The sequence below is a fragment of the Sinocyclocheilus rhinocerous genome, unplaced genomic scaffold, assembly GCF_001515625.1.
Source record: "Sinocyclocheilus rhinocerous isolate Xijiao unplaced genomic scaffold, SAMN03320098_v1.1 scaffold865, whole genome shotgun sequence".
Taxonomy (NCBI): domain Eukaryota; kingdom Metazoa; phylum Chordata; class Actinopteri; order Cypriniformes; family Cyprinidae; genus Sinocyclocheilus; species Sinocyclocheilus rhinocerous.
Genome location: NW_015646167.1, coordinates 678,642 through 688,445, shown reverse-complemented (window position 1 = coordinate 688,445; position 9,804 = coordinate 678,642). Strand labels below are relative to the sequence as shown.

The window sequence follows — 9,804 nt, the reverse complement described above, 5'->3', positions numbered from 1 at the left end:
ACATCAGATGCATCAGATGCTACAAACCAAATTCTATTTGAATCAAAACAAATGGCTTAGAACAAATTTTAAGAGAAAAGAGAGAAAAGGGCAGGTTCCTCTACAAAATTAAATGGTAGAAAATTGTCACTGAAAATATGAATTAATAAATGTGACCCTGGAGCACAAAACCAGTCTCAAGTCACTTGGGTATATTTGTAGCAATAGCCAAAAAAACATTGTATTGGTCAAAATTATCGATTTTTTTTAATGCCAAAAATCATTAGGATATTAAGTAAAGATCATGTTCCATGAAGATATTATGTAAATTTCCTACTGTAAATATATTTAAACTTAATTTTTGATTAGTAATATTGCACCCTCAGATTCCAGATTTTCAAATAGTTGTATCTCAACCAAATATTGTCCTATCCTAACAAACCATACATCAATGGAAAGATTATTTATTCAGCTTTCATATGATGTATAAATCTAAATTTCAAAAAATTGACCCTTATGACTGGTTTTGTGGTCCAGGGTCACAAATGAATAAATAAAACTGCACATTCAAAGATTCAGAAGAAAGAAGAATTTATATTCCAGTTCAGTTAATTTCAGAGATCTAAGCAACAAGTCAATTGTAGTGCCACCTTGTGTCCGATTCTCACAAAATTCGATACACAGCATCTTGCTGACATCCTGCAGGCATTTACTGAATTTCATGATGATTGACCCATCAAGTGAAATTATTGGTTGTTAATTTTATGTCATGTCTGGACAATTTACAACATCACTGAATGTGAAATTTTTTTTATTAAACATTTAAATGAGTTCACAATTCCTCAAGTTCATAAAATGTAACAAATTGCCTGTGTTTTCATTTCAGCTCTTGGATTTAGCACATATTAAATTCTCTTCTTAAATTAAATTTACTCAGTGTGTAAGACAGTATAACAAGTGCTTGTGCTCTGTTGTGCATTGTATAAAATTAGATATGGAGTGTTAGTCAAGTGTCACTGAAAGTGTGTGTGTGAGTGTGTTTAGTTATCAAGGCTCATGAGCAGAGCGGTTCCTCTCTTGATCCAGTGATCATAAGGCACAGCTCCAGATTTCAGATCAACTGCCACCACGAATGACGGGCGACCACTACCGCCGGACCGCACAGGGTAGCAGTAGCAGGGACAGGAGTACATATCTGCCCAAACACACACACCAGAACATCAACAATTACTGAATGTATCTGACATAAAGTTGACAGCTGAATTCAAGAGAGAGGATTCAGTAACACAGGGATTTGTGTAGGACTGTGTACACACTCTTGGCGACCCTCTTGCGGCTCTCCACAGGTTTGAAGTGGATGGAGGGCATGGGGCAGACCAGCTGCAAGGGCTCTGCCTCCACCAGACAGGAAGCTTTCTTATCCCAGCCCGCCCCCTCCAGATAAAGTCCCTGGATAAGCACTCCATCCTGGAGGAGAGAGGGGGAAAAACAAGAGGTTGAGTGGGAAACAAAGGCATTGAGAGAGGGCATGCAGTGCAAGAATTTAACTGGGAAATAAAACATGTGGAAATGTTAAATACTATTTGGCCACACTGGCGTGAGGACCAGTGACAACCATTCGAAACTTACAAATTCATATCAAATATCATACTGTAGGTACACAAACTAAACATGCATGGAAATCACATTTCTCTCTAAATCCCTGTGCTCTAACAGATTTTGTTACATTCTTTTTAAATGTTTCTGATCACAAAAAATTTATCCTGTAAGTTCTGATATAAAAATGAAGATATTGTGCTTAAATATTATTTGGGTCTGGACAGTCAAGTAAAATAATAAATATTGATAATCCATGCCCTCATAATAGAAGGATTAATTAATTCGCTTTTACCTCAAACAACAGCATATAGACATGAAATGTGACGCACTCTGTGCACCTCATATTGTTAACATTTTATAATAACTTCAATTATTAAGATTAAGAAATATATATGTTACAATATTTGTTATATATAAATAGTTATGAATTTAATTGAAGTTTGATATACACTAATTTCATTCAAAAGTTCAGCAAGATTTTATTTTATTTTTTAATTAATACTTTTATTCAGCAAGGAAGGTGGGATGCATAATTGAACAAAAGTGACAGTAAAGACATTTATAATGCTATAAAAGATTTCTACTTCAAATAAATGCAGTTCATTTCAACTTTCTATTCATTAAATAATCCAAAAAATGTATCACGTTTTTCACAAAAATATTACACGTGACATGTGGCACTGAAGACTAGAGTCAAAATAGGGATTTTCAAAATGATATAATAAATGATCTGTGGGGTATTTTGAGCTGAAACTTCAAAGACACATTCTGTGGGCACCTGAGACTTGTACAAATCTTGTAGAAAGGCGCATAATAGGTGCCCTTTATGAACTACTAACAATAGTCAAGAAAATATTTGACTGTGCCCACAAAAACTACTAAACAACTAAAGGGAAAATTACAAATGTTAACATAGATCCCTGGCATGGGCTGTTTTTCTGCTTTGGAGACATGCCACATGAGTAGTGACAGAGAGGGAAAGAGAGAGAGAGTGAGTGAAGGAGCAAGACTGAGAGAGATGCAAATGTCAGGTGCATCAGCTCCTAATGGACAGCGGATGGCAGCAGTTACTCACCTTGGGAGGGAAAAGCAGATTCTTGTCATCCATAGTATTGACAGTGAACTCCCAGGATAGAGTGTCTACAGACACCTGCACAGCAAACACAATGCTGATATCAGAATCACTGCCAGCAGAAAAAAAGCTTGTTTCCATATGGGGACCTCAATTTAGGTCCCCACGGTTACACGAGTCGGTGCGTATTCAGGTTTAAGACCCCACCAGGATAGAAAAAACATGTACACACACACACACAGTGCTGCCAAGATCTGGCCACTTTAAGTGTATCCTCAGTTCTTACTAGCCACCTGTCGGTTTGTGGGGACATTACACATTAGGACATTTGTTTTTCAGTCCATTTGCTGCAGAATTGGCTACCCCGAAGTGTCGCAGGTGTCTCTTGATCATAAGATGCAGCTCATTTTGCTGCTGTGCTCCTGAAGCCTGAGCTGAGCAGAGTGTGATTTTGGGGGAGCGTTTGAGAACTCCTGTTTGTAGATCCCAAAAGGAACCGAGAATAAACACCATCACTGGGGCATTAGAAAGGGTAATGGAGTAGGAATGTGCTGCGTCCCCTGCAGAATGTGTGAGTAAGTGAATGTGAATGCAAAGTGTCAGTGAATGTAATGCGGTAAAAATGTGTTACCGTGCATGTTACTCAAATGAATTCTAGACCATTGGTTTGCTGTCTGAAGTCCATATGAGAAATATAATGCAGCATTTAAAAAAAAATCCTCTTGGCAAGTTTCCACTTGTGAGTTTGGAAATCGTAATTATGAAGTGATGTGCACTGAATTGATTTTGTTCAGAATAAAATAAACACATAGAGCAATTTCATACTTCTTTCTCTCTCTTTAAATCCCCAGGAAGATGTTTCAGAGGCTGGAGCACCAAAATGAAGTGCAGAGGACTGACATTAGGTGTGTAATTGATGCTGTGTGTATTTTATCATTCTTGTGCTTCTACAGAGAATGATGGAAACTATTGCTCAGACACAAGCCTGTTGTCTCATAATCCGGCTGAATGAGTTGTACTGCATTTTGTGGCAAGATTTATTGATATTCATTTAGTATACACAATGCATGGAAATTAATTGTACAGTTAACATTCACAGTTACAATAGAATTTGTTTCTGCCATGATTCTGTAATTTTTTTAAGGGGTAGTTCACCCAAAAATCATTATTTACTTTAAAATAATTGTTTATGTACAAGAGAAGATATTTTTTTAAATGTTGCATTGTTGTTTTGACCATACAGTGAAAGTCAGTGGGGTTCAATGTTGTTTTGGACCCCACTGACTTTCATTACACAGATTCTGAATCTGGTTCAGATAGTTACCTAGTTACTTATAGTTACAGTATACTACCATTCAAAAGTTTGGGGTCAGTAAGATATTGTTAACAAGTGTCTTATGCTCACCAAGGCTGGATTTATTTGATCAAAAATACAGTAAAACAGTAATATTGTGAAATACAATTACAATTTTAAATTACTGTTTTCTATTTGAATATATTTCTGTGATGACATAACTGATGGGGATCAGCTGAGAGTCAGCTGATGCGAGCTTGACTAACGCTACGCTTGATTTTTAGCAGCATTTACAACAGTCTTCAGTGTCACATGATGCTTTAGAAATCTTTTTCATATATGCTGATTTGCTACTCAAAAAACATTTCTTATTATCAGAAATCAGCGTCGGTGCTGGTGACTTGCGGCTGTAGAGACAACAGTGTGGAAGAGGGTTCGAGCTTCTGTGATCTGGCTGGTGATGTCAGCATTGGGGTGTTGTCCAAATAGTTCTGGGTGCTCCAGTGCTGGCAACTGACCAATGAAGACTGAGGCCCATCACGAGGAACATAGTAATGGACCAAGGAGGAGACCCTATACACACAAACAAATAATTTTTTTTTTTTTGTGGAAACAAGTATTCTTTGATGAATATAAAGCTACGAAACAGCATTTCTTTGAAATAGAAATATTTTGTAACAATGTAAAAGTTTTTACTGTCACTTTTGATCAATTGAATTGGTCCTTGCTGAAAAATAAAAAATAAAACTTCCTCACACCAAACGTTTGAATAGTAGGATATCACTGACTGAGCTCTCTAGTGTGTGTGACTGAGTAAGTATAAGAGGACACTGATGTTCTGAGAGTGTGCTAAGACTCTGTTAAGTATGTACGAGTCTCATGATGTGTTGTTAACTGTATGTGTGTGCGAGTCTCACATTGATCTGGCGTGCAGAGCTCTGCAGAACAGCGGTGAGGAAGCCCGTAGGGAAGGTAAATCCAGACAGCCAGAAGAGGACAGGAGGGTGAGCAGTTTCCGCCCAGCGAGCAAACTGCTCCACGCGTTGGCACAGGTCCCTTGTCCAAGATGCCAAGGGCTTCAGAGATGGATACGCCTAAGGATGGAGAGCGTCTCATTACTGATGCGTGTCTTTTTTAGTGGTGTAATTAAAATGATCTTACTGTTCTACAACAGTATTTGCTCTCAGCAGGAACTTGACACCAGATTAATGAAATCTGGCCAAGGGCATAACATCAACTTCAGACGGCACAAAATAGCTTGGTGACATCTATCTCTGCTTACAGTAAGGCCTTTCATTGAATATTGTGTAATGCAGAGTTCAGCTGGTTTATGAGAACTGCCGTTCAAGGCCATTGAGGAGGATACAAAGGAAGAGTTTCTGCGGGTTTGGATGAGATGCATTACTGTCTGTCATGAAGAATACCTTGAGTGACTGAACCGCAGAATATAATATTACATCTGGACTTGAACGATTTTTAAACAAATCTTACATAACCAGTTCAAACTGAGCAATTAAACTAACATAAATCTGATGGTGCAAAACAGTATGGTGCAATGTTTTCTCAAATTCTTGGGACTGAAGAAATTATTCACCCTTCAATATTATTCTTGGTGTTCAAAGAACAAAGATATTTGGTTTTGATAAACAAAAGAGAAAAAGAAAAATCAAACGTGAGTGTGGCTTGTGCCAAAGGAATTAGCATTTCAAGTGCATGATTAGTTTCATTTCACGCTGCGCCATAAAAAAATCCTTTATGCATTTAGGTTCTCACTGACATGAGAATGAGAACGTTTTGAGATATTTCTAGGCAGAATAAATGTTGTCGCTTTTACCATTTGAAACTGGGACAACACGGAGTGATATAAATGAGGATAAAAGGTTTGATGGAGTATCTGCTGATGTTTTAATCTGATCTAGCACTCAAGCGCAGTAGTTCCCAAACTTTCCCACCACCCACGCACCAAACTGAAGCTGTGCATGAAAATGGGGTGCCCTAAATAATCAACCAAACCCTTGCTCCGACAATGCAGCACAGAGGTGGTATACATGTATTGACAAATTAATCACAATCGTGGGAATAAGTGTATGATATCCAATGTTGAATTTCTTAACTAGGCAGTTTAAAGACAAAGTTTGGCAATTAACTGAAATAATATAAGTTTAAGTAGAAGTATTAAAATGACTGAAATTAAAACTAAAATACACAAACAAATGCTAAATAGAAATAAAAAAGCCAAATCAAAATAACACAAAATTATTAAAACTTAAAACTGAAAATACAGAAATAAAAGCTTATTCAAAATTTTAAGTAGTAGTAAATTATACTAAAATAACACTCATTTGGCTCCTGTGGACCTAAGTTTGCACAAAGTTCATCAAAAGAATGGAGGTTATACACTCTTATTTTGTTTTCAATAAGGAAAATTATACTTGTGGTAATTATGAAAATAAGAAGGGCTATTTGAACAAAAGCATTTGTAAAATGCTAATTTAGTTCTGTCACTAATACTTGTAATGTCAAATTTTATTAATCAATAAGCTAACATGAATAATATCAAAGTAATTTTCCACCATTACATATATTTACCTTGGTGCATCATATGGAAGCCTGGAGCTAACTATGTAATAAAGACACATTGTGAGATATAAAGTCCTACTTTTGAGATATAAAGCCACAATTACCTTTTTAATGATTTATTTTTACTCAGAAATGGGCTTCCACAGATTGGAAACCACAGATCCCAGGTCAGCGAAAAAAGAACACCAGATTCAATAAATGGTGGGAGTGTTATCTTTTAATAGCCTTTAAGGTCACAACGGGTTATGTCAACAGTGTCAAAGTGACGTATGAGGCCCGACACCTTCACCACTCACAAGCCAGCAGTTATAAAGAGCATGAAAGAAAGGAAGATGGGAGAAAAAAGTGAAATGATGAGTGAAGAACAGCAGGAGAGAGTCAGTGGCAAATGAAAGTCATACATCTCAGCAGAGATACAACGAGTCACAGCCAAAATATAACAGAGGACACAGTGGACAGAGACAGAGGAACTGTGCGTTCAGTGTTAAAGATAGGCTGATGGATGGAGAGAGAAGGAAAGAGAAAAAAAGACAGACACCACAGACGGCAGAAGGACAGTCCCAGCTGGAGAGGAAGTCTTAATGGATGCTTTCCACTTATTTTGTAAAAGAGGGGCAGAAAGACAGAAAACGAGACAGTGGGATGGATGGATTGGCATTTGGATCAGTATATAGGCCATACGCTTACTGAAGTAAACATGGTTTTGTTTATTCAGTTTATTTGAGTCCAATTACCCTTAGCAATGAACCAAGACGCCTACACACACACACACACAAATCTACATCAGAATAGTAAGGCTGTACTGTATCACACAAGGTCTAACATACAAGACTGTCCATGTTGACCTAAACACACACATATGGGCATCAGCAACACATCTTGTAGACCGAGGCCTGTGCATTCTTGACATGAATTGAGCATGAGCGTCGATAACAAACACAAAGAGTGTTTAAACCCAAGACGAGTGTGTTTACTCTAAATGCTGCTCTGTTCACCTCATCTTTCACAGAGCAATCCTCTCAACCATTCATTCACACACTCCTGTTGCTCTCCGCTGAACACACACCTCTGACCTCACAGCCCACTTTCACACACTCACGCAGGGCTGTATTACAACTACAACATGACCTGGTGTGTGTGATTCATAGAGTTATAAAGCATTGTTCCAAAACCTAGTGAGGTGCTTACCTAGATAGCATTTCAAAGGAAGCAGAGGGAGCATATGTTACCTTCTAAGATAACTTGTTTTGGCCAAATTGTAAGCATTCATAGTTTTCAGTCACGTGACTGGCTCGAAGACCTGGCGGGCAAAACATCCATAGAACTGCAGCACAAGCCTGTCAATTTTCCATTTGTTTCCAATCCACAAATATTTAGATAGTCTCTCAAAAGGATAAAACAAAGATATGTGAACAAAATGCAAGTTTTGGCCATTTGCAATACATATAAAACACCCGCTGCAATATTTCAATTAAAAACAGTGACATTCTAAAATGTTTAATGTGAAAACACTTAAAGTGGCATCAGATTCAGTATACACTTTATTGATGATGTGTGCTTTATACAGGCAAGCAGATGAGCTTGGAATATGAACACAATGCGCTAAATGGTTTAGTGTTTTCTTTATAATGGTTTTCTATGGGAAAACATTTAATGTGAAACTTCGCGATTGCGTTTATATTCTGGGCTCAACAAATGTTTCTTGAGCACCAAATTAACATATTAGAATGATTTGTGAAGGATCATGTGACACTGAATGGCTGCTGAAAATTCAGCTTTGTCATCAAAGAATAAATTACATTTTAAAATATGAACAAATATACACTTAAGCACTTCTTTTAAATTGTAATAATATTTCACAATACAATTGCTTTTTTTAATGGTAGTGTAAAGATGTTCTCTCTTACCATTTCCTAGAGAGGAGGCACATGGGCATCATGAATATAGTGAGATGTCTCCTCTAGACTGCTGGACATCACAACCAGACCTTTAATGTCTTTCTCTAGCTCTAAGAGAGACAATCTACACACACAAATATAGTATGGTTATCCTGCAGCAGTACTACATTTAGAGGTGAAAGGCCATCCTTCAGCAGCTTCCTAGTACCCTCATAGTCTATCTCAGCAGGAATCTTTTGTAGAATGTCAGCAGAAAGTTCCAACACCTAGACACAGAGTTACACATTCAATTTTAAGTGTCACATATGCTGAAAGATCTTCAAAAATGCCATCAGAACAGTAAATCTAATATAATTTTTATACACACCTTATCTTCCCTGCTGGCTCCAGTGCTGGTGGCGTCGGTGATGGTGACTTGCGGCTGTAGAGACAACAGTGTGGAAGAGGTTTCGAGCTTCTGTGATCTGGCTGGCGATGTCAGCATTGGGGTGTTGTCCGAATAGTTCTGGGTGCTCCAGTGCTGGCAACTGACCAATGAAGTCCATATATGAAGACTGAGGCCCATCACGAGGAACATTTATATATGCACACAGTCATGGCCAAAAATATCGGCACCCTTGGTAAATATGATCAAAGAAGTCTGTGAAAATTAATCTGCATTGTTAATCCTTTTGATCTTTTATTTTAAAAATTCTAAAAAATCTAACCTTTCATTGGATAATAAGAATTTAAACTGGGGGGAAATATCATTATGAAATAAATGTTTTTCTCTAATACACATTGGCCACAATTTTCTCCTATAATGCCTGATGAGGTCAGAGAGCACCTGACAAGAGATCAGAGACAATTCCTTCATCCAGAATCACTCCAGACCCTTCAGATTCCCAGCTCCATGATGGTGCTTCTCCTCTTCAGTTCACCACATTTTCTATAGGGTTCAGCTCAGGGAACTGGAATGGCCATAGCAGAAGCTTGGTTTTGTGCCCAGTGACCCATTTTTGTGTTGTTTTTAAGGTTTGTTTTTGGATTATTGTCCGGTTGGAAGATCCAAACATGTCCCATTATAAGATTTCTAACAGAGTCAGTCAATTTTAGATTTTTTATTTGTTGGTATTTGATAGAATCAAAGATGCCATGTATCTAAACAAGATGTCCAGGACCTCCAGCAGAAATATAGGCCCACAACATTAAAAATACAGCAGTATATTTCATTGTACACATGGGGTCCCTGTGTGCCCTGTGTGCACCAAACCCATCTTGAGTGTTTGCTGCTAAAAAGCTCATTTTTTAGTTTCAAGAAGCCAGTGAAGCCAGTCCCATTTGAAGTTCCAGTCGTGTCTGACAACAGAATAAGCTGGGGATTGTTTTTGGATGAGCTAGGA

The 9,804-nt window shown here is 37.7% G+C and overlaps 1 pseudogene; it reads right to left on the bottom strand.

Annotated features, from left to right (window-relative positions):
* Nucleotides 1-934: 934 nt before the first annotated feature.
* Nucleotides 935-9,804, bottom strand: part of LOC107707048 (dynein heavy chain 2, axonemal-like) — a 158,215-nt pseudogene continuing 149,345 nt past the window's right edge.